At 51.0% G+C, this 20790-nt stretch overlaps 23 non-coding genes across 23 annotated transcripts; 12 read left to right on the top strand and 11 right to left on the bottom strand.

Annotated features, from left to right (window-relative positions):
- The first annotated feature begins 97 nt into the window (after window positions 1–97).
- Trnag-ccc (transfer RNA glycine (anticodon CCC)) lies at window positions 98–169 on the top strand. Its single transcript has one exon. It is a non-coding gene; the product is annotated as a tRNA-Gly (tRNA).
- Window positions 170–1195: 1026 nt separating this feature from the next.
- On the bottom strand, window positions 1196–1267 carry Trnae-uuc (transfer RNA glutamic acid (anticodon UUC)). Its single transcript has one exon. It is a non-coding gene; the product is annotated as a tRNA-Glu (tRNA).
- Window positions 1268–1911: 644 nt separating this feature from the next.
- On the top strand, window positions 1912–1983 carry Trnag-ccc (transfer RNA glycine (anticodon CCC)). The gene has a single exon. It is a non-coding gene; the product is annotated as a tRNA-Gly (tRNA).
- Window positions 1984–3009: 1026 nt separating this feature from the next.
- On the bottom strand, window positions 3010–3081 carry Trnae-uuc (transfer RNA glutamic acid (anticodon UUC)). Its single transcript has one exon. It is a non-coding gene; the product is annotated as a tRNA-Glu (tRNA).
- A 644-nt stretch (window positions 3082–3725) lies between these two features.
- Trnag-ccc (transfer RNA glycine (anticodon CCC)) lies at window positions 3726–3797 on the top strand. Its single transcript has one exon. It is a non-coding gene; the product is annotated as a tRNA-Gly (tRNA).
- Window positions 3798–4823: 1026 nt separating this feature from the next.
- On the bottom strand, window positions 4824–4895 carry Trnae-uuc (transfer RNA glutamic acid (anticodon UUC)). Its single transcript has one exon. It is a non-coding gene; the product is annotated as a tRNA-Glu (tRNA).
- Window positions 4896–5539: 644 nt separating this feature from the next.
- On the top strand, window positions 5540–5611 carry Trnag-ccc (transfer RNA glycine (anticodon CCC)). Its single transcript has one exon. It is a non-coding gene; the product is annotated as a tRNA-Gly (tRNA).
- Window positions 5612–6637: 1026 nt separating this feature from the next.
- Trnae-uuc (transfer RNA glutamic acid (anticodon UUC)) lies at window positions 6638–6709 on the bottom strand. Its single transcript has one exon. It is a non-coding gene; the product is annotated as a tRNA-Glu (tRNA).
- Window positions 6710–7352: 643 nt separating this feature from the next.
- On the top strand, window positions 7353–7424 carry Trnag-ccc (transfer RNA glycine (anticodon CCC)). The gene has a single exon. It is a non-coding gene; the product is annotated as a tRNA-Gly (tRNA).
- Window positions 7425–8450: 1026 nt separating this feature from the next.
- On the bottom strand, window positions 8451–8522 carry Trnae-uuc (transfer RNA glutamic acid (anticodon UUC)). Its single transcript has one exon. It is a non-coding gene; the product is annotated as a tRNA-Glu (tRNA).
- A 644-nt stretch (window positions 8523–9166) lies between these two features.
- On the top strand, window positions 9167–9238 carry Trnag-ccc (transfer RNA glycine (anticodon CCC)). Its single transcript has one exon. It is a non-coding gene; the product is annotated as a tRNA-Gly (tRNA).
- A 1026-nt stretch (window positions 9239–10264) lies between these two features.
- On the bottom strand, window positions 10265–10336 carry Trnae-uuc (transfer RNA glutamic acid (anticodon UUC)). Its single transcript has one exon. It is a non-coding gene; the product is annotated as a tRNA-Glu (tRNA).
- Window positions 10337–10980: 644 nt separating this feature from the next.
- On the top strand, window positions 10981–11052 carry Trnag-ccc (transfer RNA glycine (anticodon CCC)). Its single transcript has one exon. It is a non-coding gene; the product is annotated as a tRNA-Gly (tRNA).
- A 1026-nt stretch (window positions 11053–12078) lies between these two features.
- Window positions 12079–12150, bottom strand: Trnae-uuc (transfer RNA glutamic acid (anticodon UUC)). Its single transcript has one exon. It is a non-coding gene; the product is annotated as a tRNA-Glu (tRNA).
- A 644-nt stretch (window positions 12151–12794) lies between these two features.
- Window positions 12795–12866, top strand: Trnag-ccc (transfer RNA glycine (anticodon CCC)). Its single transcript has one exon. It is a non-coding gene; the product is annotated as a tRNA-Gly (tRNA).
- Window positions 12867–13882: 1016 nt separating this feature from the next.
- On the bottom strand, window positions 13883–13954 carry Trnae-uuc (transfer RNA glutamic acid (anticodon UUC)). The gene has a single exon. It is a non-coding gene; the product is annotated as a tRNA-Glu (tRNA).
- Window positions 13955–14598: 644 nt separating this feature from the next.
- On the top strand, window positions 14599–14670 carry Trnag-ccc (transfer RNA glycine (anticodon CCC)). The gene has a single exon. It is a non-coding gene; the product is annotated as a tRNA-Gly (tRNA).
- Window positions 14671–15686: 1016 nt separating this feature from the next.
- On the bottom strand, window positions 15687–15758 carry Trnae-uuc (transfer RNA glutamic acid (anticodon UUC)). The gene has a single exon. It is a non-coding gene; the product is annotated as a tRNA-Glu (tRNA).
- Window positions 15759–16402: 644 nt separating this feature from the next.
- Window positions 16403–16474, top strand: Trnag-ccc (transfer RNA glycine (anticodon CCC)). The gene has a single exon. It is a non-coding gene; the product is annotated as a tRNA-Gly (tRNA).
- Window positions 16475–17500: 1026 nt separating this feature from the next.
- Trnae-uuc (transfer RNA glutamic acid (anticodon UUC)) lies at window positions 17501–17572 on the bottom strand. The gene has a single exon. It is a non-coding gene; the product is annotated as a tRNA-Glu (tRNA).
- A 644-nt stretch (window positions 17573–18216) lies between these two features.
- On the top strand, window positions 18217–18288 carry Trnag-ccc (transfer RNA glycine (anticodon CCC)). Its single transcript has one exon. It is a non-coding gene; the product is annotated as a tRNA-Gly (tRNA).
- A 1016-nt stretch (window positions 18289–19304) lies between these two features.
- Trnae-uuc (transfer RNA glutamic acid (anticodon UUC)) lies at window positions 19305–19376 on the bottom strand. Its single transcript has one exon. It is a non-coding gene; the product is annotated as a tRNA-Glu (tRNA).
- Window positions 19377–20020: 644 nt separating this feature from the next.
- On the top strand, window positions 20021–20092 carry Trnag-ccc (transfer RNA glycine (anticodon CCC)). The gene has a single exon. It is a non-coding gene; the product is annotated as a tRNA-Gly (tRNA).
- The last annotated feature ends 698 nt before the right edge of the window (window positions 20093–20790 follow it).

Raw genomic sequence — 20790 nt, 5'->3', positions numbered from 1 at the left:
TGTGCTGGCGGGCAGGGCGCCTGCAGCAGATTCGCTTCGGCCTCTGGTGGCAGCAGGGGCGGCAACGGATCACGACACAGGAAGCCTGCAGCGCAGTGCGGTGGTGGTGTAACGGTCAGCATGGTTGCTTCCCAAGCAGTTGATCCGGGTTCGATTCCCGGCCCCCGCAGGAGCATTGTCATTTTTGCGTAGCGCAATAGTGTGTGTTCAACACCATGCGATCCTCGAAATTGCCAAGTGTCGCGCACCAAGTAATATCTGCTCGTCTCTCGCCTCGTTCCAGCTACGTGGGCGGGTCCTTCAGTTGATTTCACTTCATCGTGTGTCGACTTGGCCCGACTTTGCTCGACTGCCGCTCGCTGCCGCTCGGCAGTGGGGCCGATATGACAGGCGAAGTACGACAATCGGCTGCGAGAAATAAGGTAATCAAGAGTACCTTTCCTTTTCAATACGAAAAGCAAAATTTTCATTTACAAATTTCGGAAATCTCACTGCTTCGCTATGGTGTTATCTACGATATTTGAGAAATTATCTATGGATTCGTACGGTTGTGTTATTGCCAAAGTCGTTCTGGCACTTAACTTTCGCTCTTTTTGCAAACAACCTCTTTAAATTTTGGATCATATGTTCGTTAACGTAATTTAAATTGCTGAGGGAGGCACCATAGCACAACAACACTGTAACACAAAAGGGGGAGGGTGGGGGTGAAAGTGGAAAGGTCCAATAGCACGCAGAGTTCCCGCCTATCACCCATCAAATCACTAACCACGCCCACCTCTGCTTAACTTCATTAATCGAAAGGGAGCCGGCCGTTGACGACAACTGAGTGAAACGTTCAGACTTGTAGCTCGATGTGCAGGTAATTTTGGAATCTGCCTGGCAGAGTCTCGCAGAAGACTGCATTTCCTGTTAGCGAAGAAAATGGAATGGCCTGTGGAGGGATCGAACCCATGACCGTGTTACTAGCACGACGCTATAGCCCACTGAGCTAACGGGCCACGCAACACTGTCGCATCAGCAGTCCAAAACCGCAAAACCATCTCCTCTTCCTTCAAAGCGGCCCCGCCATTCACGTGAGCATGTATCTCTTTTTCTTGACTTTCTCTCAACTTATACTTGGAACCCAGAGCAGCAACACCACGAAGACGAAAAACGGCCGTGACAGGTTTTCTCATCCCAGCCCAGAAAATTCACATTCCGGTACCGGGAATCGAAGCCGGGCCTCCTGGGTGAAAGCCAGATATCCTAGCCACTAGACCATACCGGACATACCTCAAGTATCCACTACGTGTGTATGCGTCGAGAAATACTTCTCCTCCACGCAACTTCACGGCCGAATCTGGCGCCAACGCTGAACTCTGTCCGCCGCCACGATCCCGCTTACTCACTCCCAAAGCGCCCAAGTCATACTACACAAACATCGCTTTCAGTCTCGAGTGCAACTAGTAAAACTGTAATTAGTAATAACTGGAAACAAACACTCTCACGTTGACGCAAAGAAGCCTAGGTGTTAATAAACGGCAAATACGTCCTTACCTCGCAAAAGCTATGCTGTGCGTTTCACCGTCGTGGAGAGAAAATGAGATGGCTGAGGTGAGGATCGAACGTACGCCCTTAAGAAGAGGCCACGCGCTGCCCACTGCGCCAGGGAGGCACACAGGAATACTCGCCACCGCCAGCCTCACTAAGTAGTTCTAATTTCAGAATTCTTTTCCCACCATGCCGAACACGAAACGGTGGACTTCTCAGCGGAAGTCAATCCTGCGTCTAGTTACGGTGCCTCGCCCTGGAAGCAGCGTGGCAAAGCGTTCGGATGTGCTGGCGGGCAGGGCGCCTGCAGCAGATTCGCTTCGGCCTCTGGTGGCAGCAGGGGCGGCAACGGATCACGACACAGGAAGCCTGCAGCGCAGTGCGGTGGTGGTGTAACGGTCAGCATGGTTGCTTCCCAAGCAGTTGATCCGGGTTCGATTCCCGGCCACCGCAGGAGCATTGTCATTTTTGCGTAGCGCAATAGTGTGTGTTCAACACCATGCGATCCTCGAAATTGCCAAGTGTCGCGCACCAAGTAATATCTGCTCGTCTCTCGCCTCGTTCCAGCTACGTGGGCGGGTCCTTCAGTTGATTTCACTTCATCGTGTGTCGACTTGGCCCGACTTTGCTCGACTGCCGCTCGCTGCCGCTCGGCAGTGGGGCCGATATGACAGGCGAAGTACGACAATCGGCTGCGAGAAATAAGGTAATCAAGAGTACCTTTCCTTTTCAATACGAAAAGCAAAATTTTCATTTACAAATTTCGGAAATCTCACTGCTTCGCTATGGTGTTATCTACGATATTTGAGAAATTATCTGTGGATTCGTACGGTTGTGTTATTGCCAAAGTCGTTCTGGCACTTAACTTTCGCTCTTTTTGCAAACAACCTCTTTAAATTTTGGATCATATGTTCGTTAACGTAATTTAAATTGCTGAGGGAGGCACCATAGCACAACAACACTGTAACACAAAAGGGGGAGGGTGGGGGTGAAAGTGGAAAGGTCCAATAGCACGCAGAGTTCCCGCCTATCACCCATCAAATCACTAACCACGCCCACCTCTGCTTAACTTCATTAATCGAAAGGGAGCCGGCCGTTGACGACAACTGAGTGAAACGTTCAGACTTGTAGCTCGATGTGCAGGTAATTTTGGAATCTGCCTGGCAGAGTCTCGCAGAAGACTGCATTTCCTGTTAGCGAAGAAAATGGAATGGCCTGTGGAGGGATCGAACCCATGACCGTGTTACTAGCACGACGCTATAGCCCACTGAGCTAACGGGCCACGCAACACTGTCGCATCAGCAGTCCAAAACCGCAAAACCATCTCCTCTTCCTTCAAAGCGGCCCCGCCATTCACGTGAGCATGTATCTCTTTTTCTTGACTTTCTCTCAACTTATACTTGGAACCCAGAGCAGCAACACCACGAAGACGAAAAACGGCCGTGACAGGTTTTCTCATCCCAGCCCAGAAAATTCACATTCCGGTACCGGGAATCGAAGCCGGGCCTCCTGGGTGAAAGCCAGGTATCCTAGCCACTAGACCATACCGGACATACCTCAAGTATCCACTACGTGTGTATGCGTCGAGAAATACTTCTCCTCCACGCAACTTCACGGCCGAATCTGGCGCCAACGCTGAACTCTGTCCGCCGCCACGATCCCGCTTACTCACTCCCAAAGCGCCCAAGTCATACTACACAAACATCGCTTTCAGTCTCGAGTGCAACTAGTAAAACTGTAATTAGTAATAACTGGAAACAAACACTCTCACGTTGACGCAAAGAAGCCTAGGTGGTAATAAACGGCAAATACGGCCTTACCTCGCAAAAGCTATGCTGTGCGTTTCACCGTCGTGGAGAGAAAATGAGATGGCTGAGGTGAGGATCGAACGTACGCCCTTAAGAAGAGGCCACGCGCTGCCCACTGCGCCAGGGAGGCACACAGGAATACTCGCCACCGCCAGCCTCACTAAGTAGTTCTAATTTCAGAATTCTTTTCCCACCATGCCGAACACGAAACGGTGGACTTCTCAGCGGAAGTCAATCCTGCGTCTAGTTACGGTGCCTCGCCCTGGAAGCAGCGTGGCAAAGCGTTCGGATGTGCTGGCGGGCAGGGCGCCTGCAGCAGATTCGCTTCGGCCTCTGGTGGCAGCAGGGGCGGCAACGGATCACGACACAGGAAGCCTGCAGCGCAGTGCGGTGGTGGTGTAACGGTCAGCATGGTTGCTTCCCAAGCAGTTGATCCGGGTTCGATTCCCGGCCACCGCAGGAGCATTGTCATTTTTGCGTAGCGCAATAGTGTGTGTTCAACACCATGCGATCCTCGAAATTGCCAAGTGTCGCGCACCAAGTAATATCTGCTCGTCTCTCGCCTCGTTCCAGCTACGTGGGCGGGTCCTTCAGTTGATTTCACTTCATCGTGTGTCGACTTGGCCCGACTTTGCTCGACTGCCGCTCGCTGCCGCTCGGCAGTGGGGCCGATATGACAGGCGAAGTACGACAATCGGCTGCGAGAAATAAGGTAATCAAGAGTACCTTTCCTTTTCAATACGAAAAGCAAAATTTTCATTTACAAATTTCGGAAATCTCACTGCTTCGCTATGGTGTTATCTACGATATTTGAGAAATTATCTGTGGATTCGTACGGTTGTGTTATTGCCAAAGTCGTTCTGGCACTTAACTTTCGCTCTTTTTGCAAACAACCTCTTTAAATTTTGGATCATATGTTCGTTAACGTAATTTAAATTGCTGAGGGAGGCACCATAGCACAACAACACTGTAACACAAAAGGGGGAGGGTGGGGGTGAAAGTGGAAAGGTCCAATAGCACGCAGAGTTCCCGCCTATCACCCATCAAATCACTAACCACGCCCACCTCTGCTTAACTTCATTAATCGAAAGGGAGCCGGCCGTTGACGACAACTGAGTGAAACGTTCAGACTTGTAGCTCGATGTGCAGGTAATTTTGGAATCTGCCTGGCAGAGTCTCGCAGAAGACTGCATTTCCTGTTAGCGAAGAAAATGGAATGGCCTGTGGAGGGATCGAACCCATGACCGTGTTACTAGCACGACGCTATAGCCCACTGAGCTAACGGGCCACGCAACACTGTCGCATCAGCAGTCCAAAACCGCAAAACCATCTCCTCTTCCTTCAAAGCGGCCCCGCCATTCACGTGAGCATGTATCTCTTTTTCTTGACTTTCTCTCAACTTATACTTGGAACCCAGAGCAGCAACACCACGAAGACGAAAAACGGCCGTGACAGGTTTTCTCATCCCAGCCCAGAAAATTCACATTCCGGTACCGGGAATCGAAGCCGGGCCTCCTGGGTGAAAGCCAGGTATCCTAGCCACTAGACCATACCGGACATACCTCAAGTATCCACTACGTGTGTATGCGTCGAGAAATACTTCTCCTCCACGCAACTTCACGGCCGAATCTGGCGCCAACGCTGAACTCTGTCCGCCGCCACGATCCCGCTTACTCACTCCCAAAGCGCCCAAGTCATACTACACAAACATCGCTTTCAGTCTCGAGTGCAACTAGTAAAACTGTAATTAGTAATAACTGGAAACAAACACTCTCACGTTGACGCAAAGAAGCCTAGGTGTTAATAAACGGCAAATACGTCCTTACCTCGCAAAAGCTATGCTGTGCGTTTCACCGTCGTGGAGAGAAAATGAGATGGCTGAGGTGAGGATCGAACGTACGCCCTTAAGAAGAGGCCACGCGCTGCCCACTGCGCCAGGGAGGCACACAGGAATACTCGCCACCGCCAGCGTCACTAAGTAGTTCTAATTTCAGAATTCTTTTCCCACCATGCCGAACACGAAACGGTGGACTTCTCAGCGGAAGTCAATCCTGCGTCTAGTTACGGTGCCTCGCCCTGGAAGCAGCGTGGCAAAGCGTTCGGATGTGCTGGCGGGCAGGGCGCCTGCAGCAGATTCGCTTCGGCCTCTGGTGGCAGCAGGGGCGGCAACGGATCACGACACAGGAAGCCTGCAGCGCAGTGCGGTGGTGGTGTAACGGTCAGCATGGTTGCTTCCCAAGCAGTTGATCCGGGTTCGATTCCCGGCCACCGCAGGAGCATTGTCATTTTTGCGTAGCGCAATAGTGTGTGTTCAACACCATGCGATCCTCGAAATTGCCAAGTGTCGCGCACCAAGTAATATCTGCTCGTCTCTCGCCTCGTTCCAGCTACGTGGGCGGGTCCTTCAGTTGATTTCACTTCATCGTGTGTCGACTTGGCCCGACTTTGCTCGACTGCCGCTCGCTGCCGCTCGGCAGTGGGGCCGATATGACAGGCGAAGTACGACAATCGGCTGCGAGAAATAAGGTAATCAAGAGTACCTTTCCTTTTCAATACGAAAAGCAAAATTTTCATTTACAAATTTCGGAAATCTCACTGCTTCGCTATGGTGTTATCTACGATATTTGAGAAATTATCTGTGGATTCGTACGGTTGTGTTATTGCCAAAGTCGTTCTGGCACTTAACTTTCGCTCTTTTTGCAAACAACCTCTTTAAATTTTGGATCATATGTTCGTTAACGTAATTTAAATTGCTGAGGGAGGCACCATAGCACAACAACACTGTAACACAAAAGGGGGAGGGTGGGGGTGAAAGTGGAAAGGTCCAATAGCACGCAGAGTTCCCGCCTATCACCCATCAAATCACTAACCACGCCCACCTCTGCTTAACTTCATTAATCGAAAGGGAGCCGGCCGTTGACGACAACTGAGTGAAACGTTCAGACTTGTAGCTCGATGTGCAGGTAATTTTGGAATCTGCCTGGCAGAGTCTCGCAGAAGACTGCATTTCCTGTTAGCGAAGAAAATGGAATGGCCTGTGGAGGGATCGAACCCATGACCGTGTTACTAGCACGACGCTATAGCCCACTGAGCTAACGGGCCACGCAACACTGTCGCATCAGCAGTCCAAAACCGCAAAACCATCTCCTCTTCCTTCAAAGCGGCCCCGCCATTCACGTGAGCATGTATCTCTTTTTCTTGACTTTCTCTCAACTTATACTTGGAACCCAGAGCAGCAACACCACGAAGACGAAAAACGGCCGTGACAGGTTTTCTCATCCCAGCCCAGAAAATTCACATTCCGGTACCGGGAATCGAAGCCGGGCCTCCTGGGTGAAAGCCAGGTATCCTAGCCACTAGACCATACCGGACATACCTCAAGTATCCACTACGTGTGTATGCGTCGAGAAATACTTCTCCTCCACGCAACTTCACGGCCGAATCTGGCGCCAACGCTGAACTCTGTCCGCCGCCACGATCCCGCTTACTCACTCCCAAAGCGCCCAAGTCATACTACACAAACATCGCTTTCAGTCTCGAGTGCAACTAGTAAAACTGTAATTAGTAATAACTGGAAACAAACACTCTCACGTTGACGCAAAGAAGCCTAGGTGTTAATAAACGGCAAATACGTCCTTACCTCGCAAAAGCTATGCTGTGCGTTTCACCGTCGTGGAGAGAAAATGAGATGGCTGAGGTGAGGATCGAACGTACGCCCTTAAGAAGAGGCCACGCGCTGCCCACTGCGCCAGGGAGGCACACAGGAATACTCCCACCGCCAGCCTCACTAAGTAGTTCTAATTTCAGAATTCTTTTCCCACCATGCCGAACACGAAACGGTGGACTTCTCAGCGGAAGTCAATCCTGCGTCTAGTTACGGTGCCTCGCCCTGGAAGCAGCGTGGCAAAGCGTTCGGATGTGCTGGCGGGCAGGGCGCCTGCAGCAGATTCGCTTCGGCCTCTGGTGGCAGCAGGGGCGGCAACGGATCACGACACAGGAAGCCTGCAGCGCAGTGCGGTGGTGGTGTAACGGTCAGCATGGTTGCTTCCCAAGCAGTTGATCCGGGTTCGATTCCCGGCCACCGCAGGAGCATTGTCATTTTTGCGTAGCGCAATAGTGTGTGTTCAACACCATGCGATCCTCGAAATTGCCAAGTGTCGCGCACCAAGTAATATCTGCTCGTCTCTCGCCTCGTTCCAGCTACGTGGGCGGGTCCTTCGGTTGATTTCACTTCATCGTGTGTCGACTTGGCCCGACTTTGCTCGACTGCCGCTCGCTGCCGCTCGGCAGTGGGGCCGATATGACAGGCGAAGTACGACAATCGGCTGCGAGAAATAAGGTAATCAAGAGTACCTTTCCTTTTCAATACGAAAAGCAAAATTTTCATTTACAAATTTCGGAAATCTCACTGCTTCGCTATGGTGTTATCTACGATATTTGAGAAATTATCTGTGGATTCGTACGGTTGTGTTATTGCCAAAGTCGTTCTGGCACTTAACTTTCGCTCTTTTTGCAAACAACCTCTTTAAATTTTGGATCATATGTTCGTTAACGTAATTTAAATTGCTGAGGGAGGCACCATAGCACAACAACACTGTAACACAAAAGGGGGAGGGTGGGGGTGAAAGTGGAAAGGTCCAATAGCACGCAGAGTTCCCGCCTATCACCCATCAAATCACTAACCACGCCCACCTCTGCTTAACTTCATTAATCGAAAGGGAGCCGGCCGTTGACGACAACTGAGTGAAACGTTCAGACTTGTAGCTCGATGTGCAGGTAATTTTGGAATCTGCCTGGCAGAGTCTCGCAGAAGACTGCATTTCCTGTTAGCGAAGAAAATGGAATGGCCTGTGGAGGGATCGAACCCATGACCGTGTTACTAGCACGACGCTATAGCCCACTGAGCTAACGGGCCACGCAACACTGTCGCATCAGCAGTCCAAAACCGCAAAACCATCTCCTCTTCCTTCAAAGCGGCCCCGCCATTCACGTGAGCATGTATCTCTTTTTCTTGACTTTCTCTCAACTTATACTTGGAACCCAGAGCAGCAACACCACGAAGACGAAAAACGGCCGTGACAGGTTTTCTCATCCCAGCCCAGAAAATTCACATTCCGGTACCGGGAATCGAAGCCGGGCCTCCTGGGTGAAAGCCAGGTATCCTAGCCACTAGACCATACCGGACATACCTCAAGTATCCACTACGTGTGTATGCGTCGAGAAATACTTCTCCTCCACGCAACTTCACGGCCGAATCTGGCGCCAACGCTGAACTCTGTCCGCCGCCACGATCCCGCTTACTCACTCCCAAAGCGCCCAAGTCATACTACACAAACATCGCTTTCAGTCTCGAGTGCAACTAGTAAAACTGTAATTAGTAATAACTGGAAACAAACACTCTCACGTTGACGCAAAGAAGCCTAGGTGGTAATAAACGGCAAATACGGCCTTACCTCGCAAAAGCTATGCTGTGCGTTTCACCGTCGTGGAGAGAAAATGAGATGGCTGAGGTGAGGATCGAACGTACGCCCTTAAGAAGAGGCCACGCGCTGCCCACTGCGCCAGGGAGGCACACAGGAATACTCGCCACCGCCAGCCTCACTAAGTAGTTCTAATTTCAGAATTCTTTTCCCACCATGCCGAACACGAAACGGTGGACTTCTCAGCGGAAGTCAATCCTGCGTCTAGTTACGGTGCCTCGCCCTGGAAGCAGCGTGGCAAAGCGTTCGGATGTGCTGGCGGGCAGGGCGCCTGCAGCAGATTCGCTTCGGCCTCTGGTGGCAGCAGGGGCGGCAACGGATCACGACACAGGAAGCCTGCAGCGCAGTGCGGTGGTGGTGTAACGGTCAGCATGGTTGCTTCCCAAGCAGTTGATCCGGGTTCGATTCCCGGCCCCCGCAGGAGCATTGTCATTTTTGCGTAGCGCAATAGTGTGTGTTCAACACCATGCGATCCTCGAAATTGCCAAGTGTCGCGCACCAAGTAATATCTGCTCGTCTCTCGCCTCGTTCCAGCTACGTGGGCGGGTCCTTCAGTTGATTTCACTTCATCGTGTGTCGACTTGGCCCGACTTTGCTCGACTGCCGCTCGCTGCCGCTCGGCAGTGGGGCCGATATGACAGGCGAAGTACGACAATCGGCTGCGAGAAATAAGGTAATCAAGAGTACCTTTCCTTTTCAATACGAAAAGCAAAATTTTCATTTACAAATTTCGGAAATCTCACTGCTTCGCTATGGTGTTATCTACGATATTTGAGAAATTATCTGTGGATTCGTACGGTTGTGTTATTGCCAAAGTCGTTCTGGCACTTAACTTTCGCTCTTTTTGCAAACAACCTCTTTAAATTTTGGATCATATGTTCGTTAACGTAATTTAAATTGCTGAGGGAGGCACCATAGCACAACAACACTGTAACACAAAAGGGGGAGGGTGGGGGTGAAAGTGGAAAGGTCCAATAGCACGCAGAGTTCCCGCCTATCACCCATCAAATCACTAACCACGCCCACCTCTGCTTAACTTCATTAATCGAAAGGGAGCCGGCCGTTGACGACAACTGAGTGAAACGTTCAGACTTGTAGCTCGATGTGCAGGTAATTTTGGAATCTGCCTGGCAGAGTCTCGCAGAAGACTGCATTTCCTGTTAGCGAAGAAAATGGAATGGCCTGTGGAGGGATCGAACCCATGACCGTGTTACTAGCACGACGCTATAGCCCACTGAGCTAACGGGCCACGCAACACTGTCGCATCAGCAGTCCAAAACCGCAAAACCATCTCCTCTTCCTTCAAAGCGGCCCCGCCATTCACGTGAGCATGTATCTCTTTTTCTTGACTTTCTCTCAACTTATACTTGGAACCCAGAGCAGCAACACCACGAAGACGAAAAACGGCCGTGACAGGTTTTCTCATCCCAGCCCAGAAAATTCACATTCCGGTACCGGGAATCGAAGCCGGGCCTCCTGGGTGAAAGCCAGGTATCCTAGCCACTAGACCATACCGGACATACCTCAAGTATCCACTACGTGTGTATGCGTCGAGAAATACTTCTCCTCCACGCAACTTCACGGCCGAATCTGGCGCCAACGCTGAACTCTGTCCGCCGCCACGATCCCGCTTACTCACTCCCAAAGCGCCCAAGTCATACTACACAAACATCGCTTTCAGTCTCGAGTGCAACTAGTAAAACTGTAATTAGTAATAACTGGAAACAAACACTCTCACGTTGACGCAAAGAAGCCTAGGTGTTAATAAACGGCAAATACGTCCTTACCTCGCAAAAGCTATGCTGTGCGTTTCACCGTCGTGGAGAGAAAATGAGATGGCTGAGGTGAGGATCGAACGTACGCCCTTAAGAAGAGGCCACGCGCTGCCCACTGCGCCAGGGAGGCACACAGGAATACTCGCCACCGCCAGCCTCACTAAGTAGTTCTAATTTCAGAATTCTTTTCCCACCATGCCGAACACGAAACGGTGGACTTCTCAGCGGAAGTCAATCCTGCGTCTAGTTACGGTGCCTCGCCCTGGAAGCAGCGTGGCAAAGCGTTCGGATGTGCTGGCGGGCAGGGCGCCTGCAGCAGATTCGCTTCGGCCTCTGGTGGCAGCAGGGGCGGCAACGGATCACGACACAGGAAGCCTGCAGCGCAGTGCGGTGGTGGTGTAACGGTCAGCATGGTTGCTTCCCAAGCAGTTGATCCGGGTTCGATTCCCGGCCCCCGCAGGAGCATTGTCATTTTTGCGTAGCGCAATAGTGTGTGTTCAACACCATGCGATCCTCGAAATTGCCAAGTGTCGCGCACCAAGTAATATCTGCTCGTCTCTCGCCTCGTTCCAGCTACGTGGGCGGGTCCTTCAGTTGATTTCACTTCATCGTGTGTCGACTTGGCCCGACTTTGCTCGACTGCCGCTCGCTGCCGCTCGGCAGTGGGGCCGATATGACAGGCGAAGTACGACAATCGGCTGCGAGAAATAAGGTAATCAAGAGTACCTTTCCTTTTCAATACGAAAAGCAAAATTTTCATTTACAAATTTCGGAAATCTCACTGCTTCGCTATGGTGTTATCTACGATATTTGAGAAATTATCTGTGGATTCGTACGGTTGTGTTATTGCCAAAGTCGTTCTGGCACTTAACTTTCGCTCTTTTTGCAAACAACCTCTTTAAATTTTGGATCATATGTTCGTTAACGTAATTTAAATTGCTGAGGGAGGCACCATAGCACAACAACACTGTAACACAAAAGGGGGAGGGTGGGGGTGAAAGTGGAAAGGTCCAATAGCACGCAGAGTTCCCGCCTATCACCCATCAAATCACTAACCACGCCCACCTCTGCTTAACTTCATTAATCGAAAGGGAGCCGGCCGTTGACGACAACTGAGTGAAACGTTCAGACTTGTAGCTCGATGTGCAGGTAATTTTGGAATCTGCCTGGCAGAGTCTCGCAGAAGACTGCATTTCCTGTTAGCGAAGAAAATGGAATGGCCTGTGGAGGGATCGAACCCATGACCGTGTTACTAGCACGACGCTATAGCCCACTGAGCTAACGGGCCACGCAACACTGTCGCATCAGCAGTCCAAAACCGCAAAACCATCTCCTCTTCCTTCAAAGCGGCCCCGCCATTCACGTGAGCATGTATCTCTTTTTCTTGACTTTCTCTCAACTTATACTTGGAACCCAGAGCAGCAACACCACGAAGACGAAAAACGGCCGTGACAGGTTTTCTCATCCCAGCCCAGAAAATTCACATTCCGGTACCGGGAATCGAAGCCGGGCCTCCTGGGTGAAAGCCAGGTATCCTAGCCACTAGACCATACCGGACATACCTCAAGTATCCACTACGTGTGTATGCGTCGAGAAATACTTCTCCTCCACGCAACTTCACGGCCGAATCTGGCGCCAACGCTGAACTCTGTCCGCCGCCACGATCCCGCTTACTCACTCCCAAAGCGCCCAAGTCATACTACACAAACATCGCTTTCAGTCTCGAGTGCAACTAGTAAAACTGTAATTAGTAATAACTGGAAACAAACACTCTCACGTTGACGCAAAGAAGCCTAGGTGGTAATAAACGGCAAATACGGCCTTACCTCGCAAAAGCTATGCTGTGCGTTTCACCGTCGTGGAGAGAAAATGAGATGGCTGAGGTGAGGATCGAACGTACGCCCTTAAGAAGAGGCCACGCGCTGCCCACTGCGCCAGGGAGGCACACAGGAATACTCGCCACCGCCAGCCTCACTAAGTAGTTCTAATTTCAGAATTCTTTTCCCACCATGCCGAACACGAAACGGTGGACTTCTCAGCGGAAGTCAATCCTGCGTCTAGTTACGGTGCCTCGCCCTGGAAGCAGCGTGGCAAAGCGTTCGGATGTGCTGGCGGGCAGGGCGCCTGCAGCAGATTCGCTTCGGCCTCTGGTGGCAGCAGGGGCGGCAACGGATCACGACACAGGAAGCCTGCAGCGCAGTGCGGTGGTGGTGTAACGGTCAGCATGGTTGCTTCCCAAGCAGTTGATCCGGGTTCGATTCCCGGCCCCCGCAGGAGCATTGTCATTTTTGCGTAGCGCAATAGTGTGTGTTCAACACCATGCGATCCTCGAAATTGCCAAGTGTCGCGCACCAAGTAATATCTGCTCGTCTCTCGCCTCGTTCCAGCTACGTGGGCGGGTCCTTCAGTTGATTTCACTTCATCGTGTGTCGACTTGGCCCGACTTTGCTCGACTGCCGCTCGGCAGTGGGGCCGATATGACAGGCGAAGTACGACAATCGGCTGCGAGAAATAAGGTAATCAAGAGTACCTTTCCTTTTCAATACGAAAAGCAAAATTTTCATTTACAAATTTCGGAAATCTCACTGCTTCGCTATGGTGTTATCTACGATATTTGAGAAATTATCTGTGGATTCGTACGGTTGTGTTATTGCCAAAGTCGTTCTGGCACTTAACTTTCGCTCTTTTTGCAAACAACCTCTTTAAATTTTGGATCATATGTTCGTTAACGTAATTTAAATTGCTGAGGGAGGCACCATAGCACAACAACACTGTAACACAAAAGGGGGAGGGTGGGGGTGAAAGTGGAAAGGTCCAATAGCACGCAGAGTTCCCGCCTATCACCCATCAAATCACTAACCACGCCCACCTCTGCTTAACTTCATTAATCGAAAGGGAGCCGGCCGTTGACGACAACTGAGTGAAACGTTCAGACTTGTAGCTCGATGTGCAGGTAATTTTGGAATCTGCCTGGCAGAGTCTCGCAGAAGACTGCATTTCCTGTTAGCGAAGAAAATGGAATGGCCTGTGGAGGGATCGAACCCATGACCGTGTTACTAGCACGACGCTATAGCCCACTGAGCTAACGGGCCACGCAACACTGTCGCATCAGCAGTCCAAAACCGCAAAACCATCTCCTCTTCCTTCAAAGCGGCCCCGCCATTCACGTGAGCATGTATCTCTTTTTCTTGACTTTCTCTCAACTTATACTTGGAACCCAGAGCAGCAACACCACGAAGACGAAAAACGGCCGTGACAGGTTTTCTCATCCCAGCCCAGAAAATTCACATTCCGGTACCGGGAATCGAAGCCGGGCCTCCTGGGTGAAAGCCAGGTATCCTAGCCACTAGACCATACCGGACATACCTCAAGTATCCACTACGTGTGTATGCGTCGAGAAATACTTCTCCTCCACGCAACTTCACGGCCGAATCTGGCGCCAACGCTGAACTCTGTCCGCCGCCACGATCCCGCTTACTCACTCCCAAAGCGCCCAAGTCATACTACACAAACATCGCTTTCAGTCTCGAGTGCAACTAGTAAAACTGTAATTAGTAATAACTGGAAACAAACACTCTCACGTTGACGCAAAGAAGCCTAGGTGGTAATAAACGGCAAATACGGCCTTACCTCGCAAAAGCTATGCTGTGCGTTTCACCGTCGTGGAGAGAAAATGAGATGGCTGAGGTGAGGATCGAACGTACGCCCTTAAGAAGAGGCCACGCGCTGCCCACTGCGCCAGGGAGGCACACAGGAATACTCGCCACCGCCAGCCTCACTAAGTAGTTCTAATTTCAGAATTCTTTTCCCACCATGCCGAACACGAAACGGTGGACTTCTCAGCGGAAGTCAATCCTGCGTCTAGTTACGGTGCCTCGCCCTGGAAGCAGCGTGGCAAAGCGTTCGGATGTGCTGGCGGGCAGGGCGCCTGCAGCAGATTCGCTTCGGCCTCTGGTGGCAGCAGGGGCGGCAACGGATCACGACACAGGAAGCCTGCAGCGCAGTGCGGTGGTGGTGTAACGGTCAGCATGGTTGCTTCCCAAGCAGTTGATCCGGGTTCGATTCCCGGCCCCCGCAGGAGCATTGTCATTTTTGCGTAGCGCAATAGTGTGTGTTCAACACCATGCGATCCTCGAAATTGCCAAGTGTCGCGCACCAAGTAATATCTGCTCGTCTCTCGCCTCGTTCCAGCTACGTGGGCGGGTCCTTCAGTTGATTTCACTTCATCGTGTGTCGACTTGGCCCGACTTTGCTCGACTGCCGCTCGGCAGTGGGGCCGATATGACAGGCGAAGTACGACAATCGGCTGCGAGAAATAAGGTAATCAAGAGTACCTTTCCTTTTCAATACGAAAAGCAAAATTTTCATTTACAAATTTCGGAAATCTCACTGCTTCGCTATGGTGTTATCTACGATATTTGAGAAATTATCTGTGGATTCGTACGGTTGTGTTATTGCCAAAGTCGTTCTGGCACTTAACTTTCGCTCTTTTTGCAAACAACCTCTTTAAATTTTGGATCATATGTTCGTTAACGTAATTTAAATTGCTGAGGGAGGCACCATAGCACAACAACACTGTAACACAAAAGGGGGAGGGTGGGGGTGAAAGTGGAAAGGTCCAATAGCACGCAGAGTTCCCGCCTATCACCCATCAAATCACTAACCACGCCCACCTCTGCTTAACTTCATTAATCGAAAGGGAGCCGGCCGTTGACGACAACTGAGTGAAACGTTCAGACTTGTAGCTCGATGTGCAGGTAATTTTGGAATCTGCCTGGCAGAGTCTCGCAGAAGACTGCATTTCCTGTTAGCGAAGAAAATGGAATGGCCTGTGGAGGGATCGAACCCATGACCGTGTTACTAGCACGACGCTATAGCCCACTGAGCTAACGGGCCACGCAACACTGTCGCATCAGCAGTCCAAAACCGCAAAACCATCTCCTCTTCCTTCAAAGCGGCCCCGCCATTCACGTGAGCATGTATCTCTTTTTCTTGACTTTCTCTCAACTTATACTTGGAACCCAGAGCAGCAACACCACGAAGACGAAAAACGGCCGTGACAGGTTTTCTCATCCCAGCCCAGAAAATTCACATTCCGGTACCGGGAATCGAAGCCGGGCCTCCTGGGTGAAAGCCAGGTATCCTAGCCACTAGACCATACCGGACATACCTCAAGTATCCACTACGTGTGTATGCGTCGAGAAATACTTCTCCTCCACGCAACTTCACGGCCGAATCTGGCGCCAACGCTGAACTCTGTCCGCCGCCACGATCCCGCTTACTCACTCCCAAAGCGCCCAAGTCATACTACACAAACATCGCTTTCAGTCTCGAGTGCAACTAGTAAAACTGTAATTAGTAATAACTGGAAACAAACACTCTCACGTTGACGCAAAGAAGCCTAGGTGTTAATAAACGGCAAATACGTCCTTACCTCGCAAAAGCTATGCTGTGCGTTTCACCGTCGTGGAGAGAAAATGAGATGGCTGAGGTGAGGATCGAACGTACGCCCTTAAGAAGAGGCCACGCGCTGCCCACTGCGCCAGGGAGGCACACAGGAATACTCGCCACCGCCAGCCTCACTAAGTAGTTCTAATTTCAGAATTCTTTTCCCACCATGCCGAACACGAAACGGTGGACTTCTCAGCGGAAGTCAATCCTGCGTCTAGTTACGGTGCCTCGCCCTGGAAGCAGCGTGGCAAAGCGTTCGGATGTGCTGGCGGGCAGGGCGCCTGCAGCAGATTCGCTTCGGCCTCTGGTGGCAGCAGGGGCGGCAACGGATCACGACACAGGAAGCCTGCAGCGCAGTGCGGTGGTGGTGTAACGGTCAGCATGGTTGCTTCCCAAGCAGTTGATCCGGGTTCGATTCCCGGCCCCCGCAGGAGCATTGTCATTTTTGCGTAGCGCAATAGTGTGTGTTCAACACCATGCGATCCTCGAAATTGCCAAGTGTCGCGCACCAAGTAATATCTGCTCGTCTCTCGCCTCGTTCCAGCTACGTGGGCGGGTCCTTCAGTTGATTTCACTTCATCGTGTGTCGACTTGGCCCGACTTTGCTCGACTGCCGCTCGCTGCCGCTCGGCAGTGGGGCCGATATGACAGGCGAAGTACGACAATCGGCTGCGAGAAATAAGGTAATCAAGAGTACCTTTCCTTTTCAATACGAAAAGCAAAATTTTCATTTACAAATTTCGGAAATCTCACTGCTTCGCTATGGTGTTATCTACGATATTTGAGAAATTATCTGTGGATTCGTACGGTTGTGTTATTGCCAAAGTCGTTCTGGCACTTAACTTTCGCTCTTTTTGCAAACAACCTCTTTAAATTTTGGATCATATGTTCGTTAACGTAATTTAAATTGCTGAGGGAGGCACCATAGCACAACAACACTGTAACACAAAAGGGGGAGGGTGGGGGTGAAAGTGGAAAGGTCCAATAGCACGCAGAGTTCCCGCCTATCACCCATCAAATCACTAACCACGCCCACCTCTGCTTAACTTCATTAATCGAAAGGGAGCCGGCCGTTGACGACAACTGAGTGAAACGTTCAGACTTGTAGCTCGATGTGCAGGTAATTTTGGAATCTGCCTGGCAGAGTCTCGCAGAAGACTGCATTTCCTGTTAGCGAAGAAAATGGAATGGCCTGTGGAGGGATCGAACCCATGACCGTGTTACTAGCACGACGCTATAGCCCACTGAGCTAACGGGCCACGCAACACTGTCGCATCAGCAGTCCAAAACCGCAAAACCATCTCCTCTTCCTTCAAAGCGGCCCCGCCATTCACGTGAGCATGTATCTCTTTTTCTTGACTTTCTCTCAACTTATACTTGGAACCCAGAGCAGCAACACCACGAAGACGAAAAACGGCCGTGACAGGTTTTCTCATCCCAGCCCAGAAAATTCACATTCCGGTACCGGGAATCGAAGCCGGGCCTCCTGGGTGAAAGCCAGGTATCCTAGCCACTAGACCATACCGGACATACCTCAAGTATCCACTACGTGTGTATGCGTCGAGAAATACTTCTCCTCCACGCAACTTCACGGCCGAATCTGGCGCCAACGCTGAACTCTGTCCGCCGCCACGATCCCGCTTACTCACTCCCAAAGCGCCCAAGTCATACTACACAAACATCGCTTTCAGTCTCGAGTGCAACTAGTAAAACTGTAATTAGTAATAACTGGAAACAAACACTCTCACGTTGACGCAAAGAAGCCTAGGTGGTAATAAACGGCAAATACGGCCTTACCTCGCAAAAGCTATGCTGTGCGTTTCACCGTCGTGGAGAGAAAATGAGATGGCTGAGGTGAGGATCGAACGTACGCCCTTAAGAAGAGGCCACGCGCTGCCCACTGCGCCAGGGAGGCACACAGGAATACTCGCCACCGCCAGCCTCACTAAGTAGTTCTAATTTCAGAATTCTTTTCCCACCATGCCGAACACGAAACGGTGGACTTCTCAGCGGAAGTCAATCCTGCGTCTAGTTACGGTGCCTCGCCCTGGAAGCAGCGTGGCAAAGCGTTCGGATGTGCTGGCGGGCAGGGCGCCTGCAGCAGATTCGCTTCGGCCTCTGGTGGCAGCAGGGGCGGCAACGGATCACGACACAGGAAGCCTGCAGCGCAGTGCGGTGGTGGTGTAACGGTCAGCATGGTTGCTTCCCAAGCAGTTGATCCGGGTTCGATTCCCGGCCCCCGCAGGAGCATTGTCATTTTTGCGTAGCGCAATAGTGTGTGTTCAACACCATGCGATCCTCGAAATTGCCAAGTGTCGCGCACCAAGTAATATCTGCTCGTCTCTCGCCTCGTTCCAGCTACGTGGGCGGGTCCTTCAGTTGATTTCACTTCATCGTGTGTCGACTTGGCCCGACTTTGCTCGACTGCCGCTCGGCAGTGGGGCCGATATGACAGGCGAAGTACGACAATCGGCTGCGAGAAATAAGGTAATCAAGAGTACCTTTCCTTTTCAATACGAAAAGCAAAATTTTCATTTACAAATTTCGGAAATCTCACTGCTTCGCTATGGTGTTATCTACGATATTTGAGAAATTATCTGTGGATTCGTACGGTTGTGTTATTGCCAAAGTCGTTCTGGCACTTAACTTTCGCTCTTTTTGCAAACAACCTCTTTAAATTTTGGATCATATGTTCGTTAACGTAATTTAAATTGCTGAGGGAGGCACCATAGCACAACAACACTGTAACACAAAAGGGGGAGGGTGGGGGTGAAAGTGGAAAGGTCCAATAGCACGCAGAGTTCCCGCCTATCACCCATCAAATCACTAACCACGCCCACCTCTGCTTAACTTCATTAATCGAAAGGGAGCCGGCCGTTGACGACAACTGAGTGAAACGTTCAGACTTGTAGCTCGATGTGCAGGTAATTTTGGAATCTGCCTGGCAGAGTCTCGCAGAAGACTGCATTTCCTGTTAGCGAAGAAAATGGAATGGCCTGTGGAGGGATCGAACCCATGACCGTGTTACTAGCACGACGCTATAGCCCACTGAGCTAACGGGCCACGCAACACTGTCGCATCAGCAGTCCAAAACCGCAAAACCATCTCCTCTTCCTTCAAAGCGGCCCCGCCATTCACGTGAGCATGTATCTCTTTTTCTTGACTTTCTCTCAACTTATACTTGGAACCCAGAGCAGCAACACCACGAAGACGAAAAACGGCCGTGACAGGTTTTCTCATCCCAGCCCAGAAAATTCACATTCCGGTACCGGGAATCGAAGCCGGGCCTCCTGGGTGAAAGCCAGGTATCCTAGCCACTAGACCATACCGGACATACCTCAAGTATCCACTACGTGTGTATGCGTCGAGAAATACTTCTCCTCCACGCAACTTCACGGCCGAATCTGGCGCCAACGCTGAACTCTGTCCGCCGCCACGATCCCGCTTACTCACTCCCAAAGCGCCCAAGTCATACTACACAAACATCGCTTTCAGTCTCGAGTGCAACTAGTAAAACTGTAATTAGTAATAACTGGAAACAAACACTCTCACGTTGACGCAAAGAAGCCTAGGTGTTAATAAACGGCAAATACGTCCTTACCTCGCAAAAGCTATGCTGTGCGTTTCACCGTCGTGGAGAGAAAATGAGATGGCTGAGGTGAGGATCGAACGTACGCCCTTAAGAAGAGGCCACGCGCTGCCCACTGCGCCAGGGAGGCACACAGGAATACTCGCCACCGCCAGCCTCACTAAGTAGTTCTAATTTCAGAATTCTTTTCCCACCATGCCGAACACGAAACGGTGGACTTCTCAGCGGAAGTCAATCCTGCGTCTAGTTACGGTGCCTCGCCCTGGAAGCAGCGTGGCAAAGCGTTCGGATGTGCTGGCGGGCAGGGCGCCTGCAGCAGATTCGCTTCGGCCTCTGGTGGCAGCAGGGGCGGCAACGGATCACGACACAGGAAGCCTGCAGCGCAGTGCGGTGGTGGTGTAACGGTCAGCATGGTTGCTTCCCAAGCAGTTGATCCGGGTTCGATTCCCGGCCCCCGCAGGAGCATTGTCATTTTTGCGTAGCGCAATAGTGTGTGTTCAACACCATGCGATCCTCGAAATTGCCAAGTGTCGCGCACCAAGTAATATCTGCTCGTCTCTCGCCTCGTTCCAGCTACGTGGGCGGGTCCTTCAGTTGATTTCACTTCATCGTGTGTCGACTTGGCCCGACTTTGCTCGACTGCCGCTCGGCAGTGGGGCCGATATGACAGGCGAAGTACGACAATCGGCTGCGAGAAATAAGGTAATCAAGAGTACCTTTCCTTTTCAATACGAAAAGCAAAATTTTCATTTACAAATTTCGGAAATCTCACTGCTTCGCTATGGTGTTATCTACGATATTTGAGAAATTATCTGTGGATTCGTACGGTTGTGTTATTGCCAAAGTCGTTCTGGCACTTAACTTTCGCTCTTTTTGCAAACAACCTCTTTAAATTTTGGATCATATGTTCGTTAACGTAATTTAAATTGCTGAGGGAGGCACCATAGCACAACAACACTGTAACACAAAAGGGGGAGGGTGGGGGTGAAAGTGGAAAGGTCCAATAGCACGCAGAGTTCCCGCCTATCACCCATCAAATCACTAACCACGCCCACCTCTGCTTAACTTCATTAATCGAAAGGGAGCCGGCCGTTGACGACAACTGAGTGAAACGTTCAGACTTGTAGCTCGATGTGCAGGTAATTTTGGAATCTGCC

This window comes from Schistocerca nitens, chromosome 9 (assembly GCF_023898315.1).
Source record: "Schistocerca nitens isolate TAMUIC-IGC-003100 chromosome 9, iqSchNite1.1, whole genome shotgun sequence".
Classification (NCBI taxonomy): Eukaryota; Metazoa; Arthropoda; class Insecta; order Orthoptera; family Acrididae; genus Schistocerca; species Schistocerca nitens.
The sequence above is the reverse complement of the archived record's forward strand: the minus strand, read 5'-3'. Positions and strand labels throughout refer to the sequence as shown.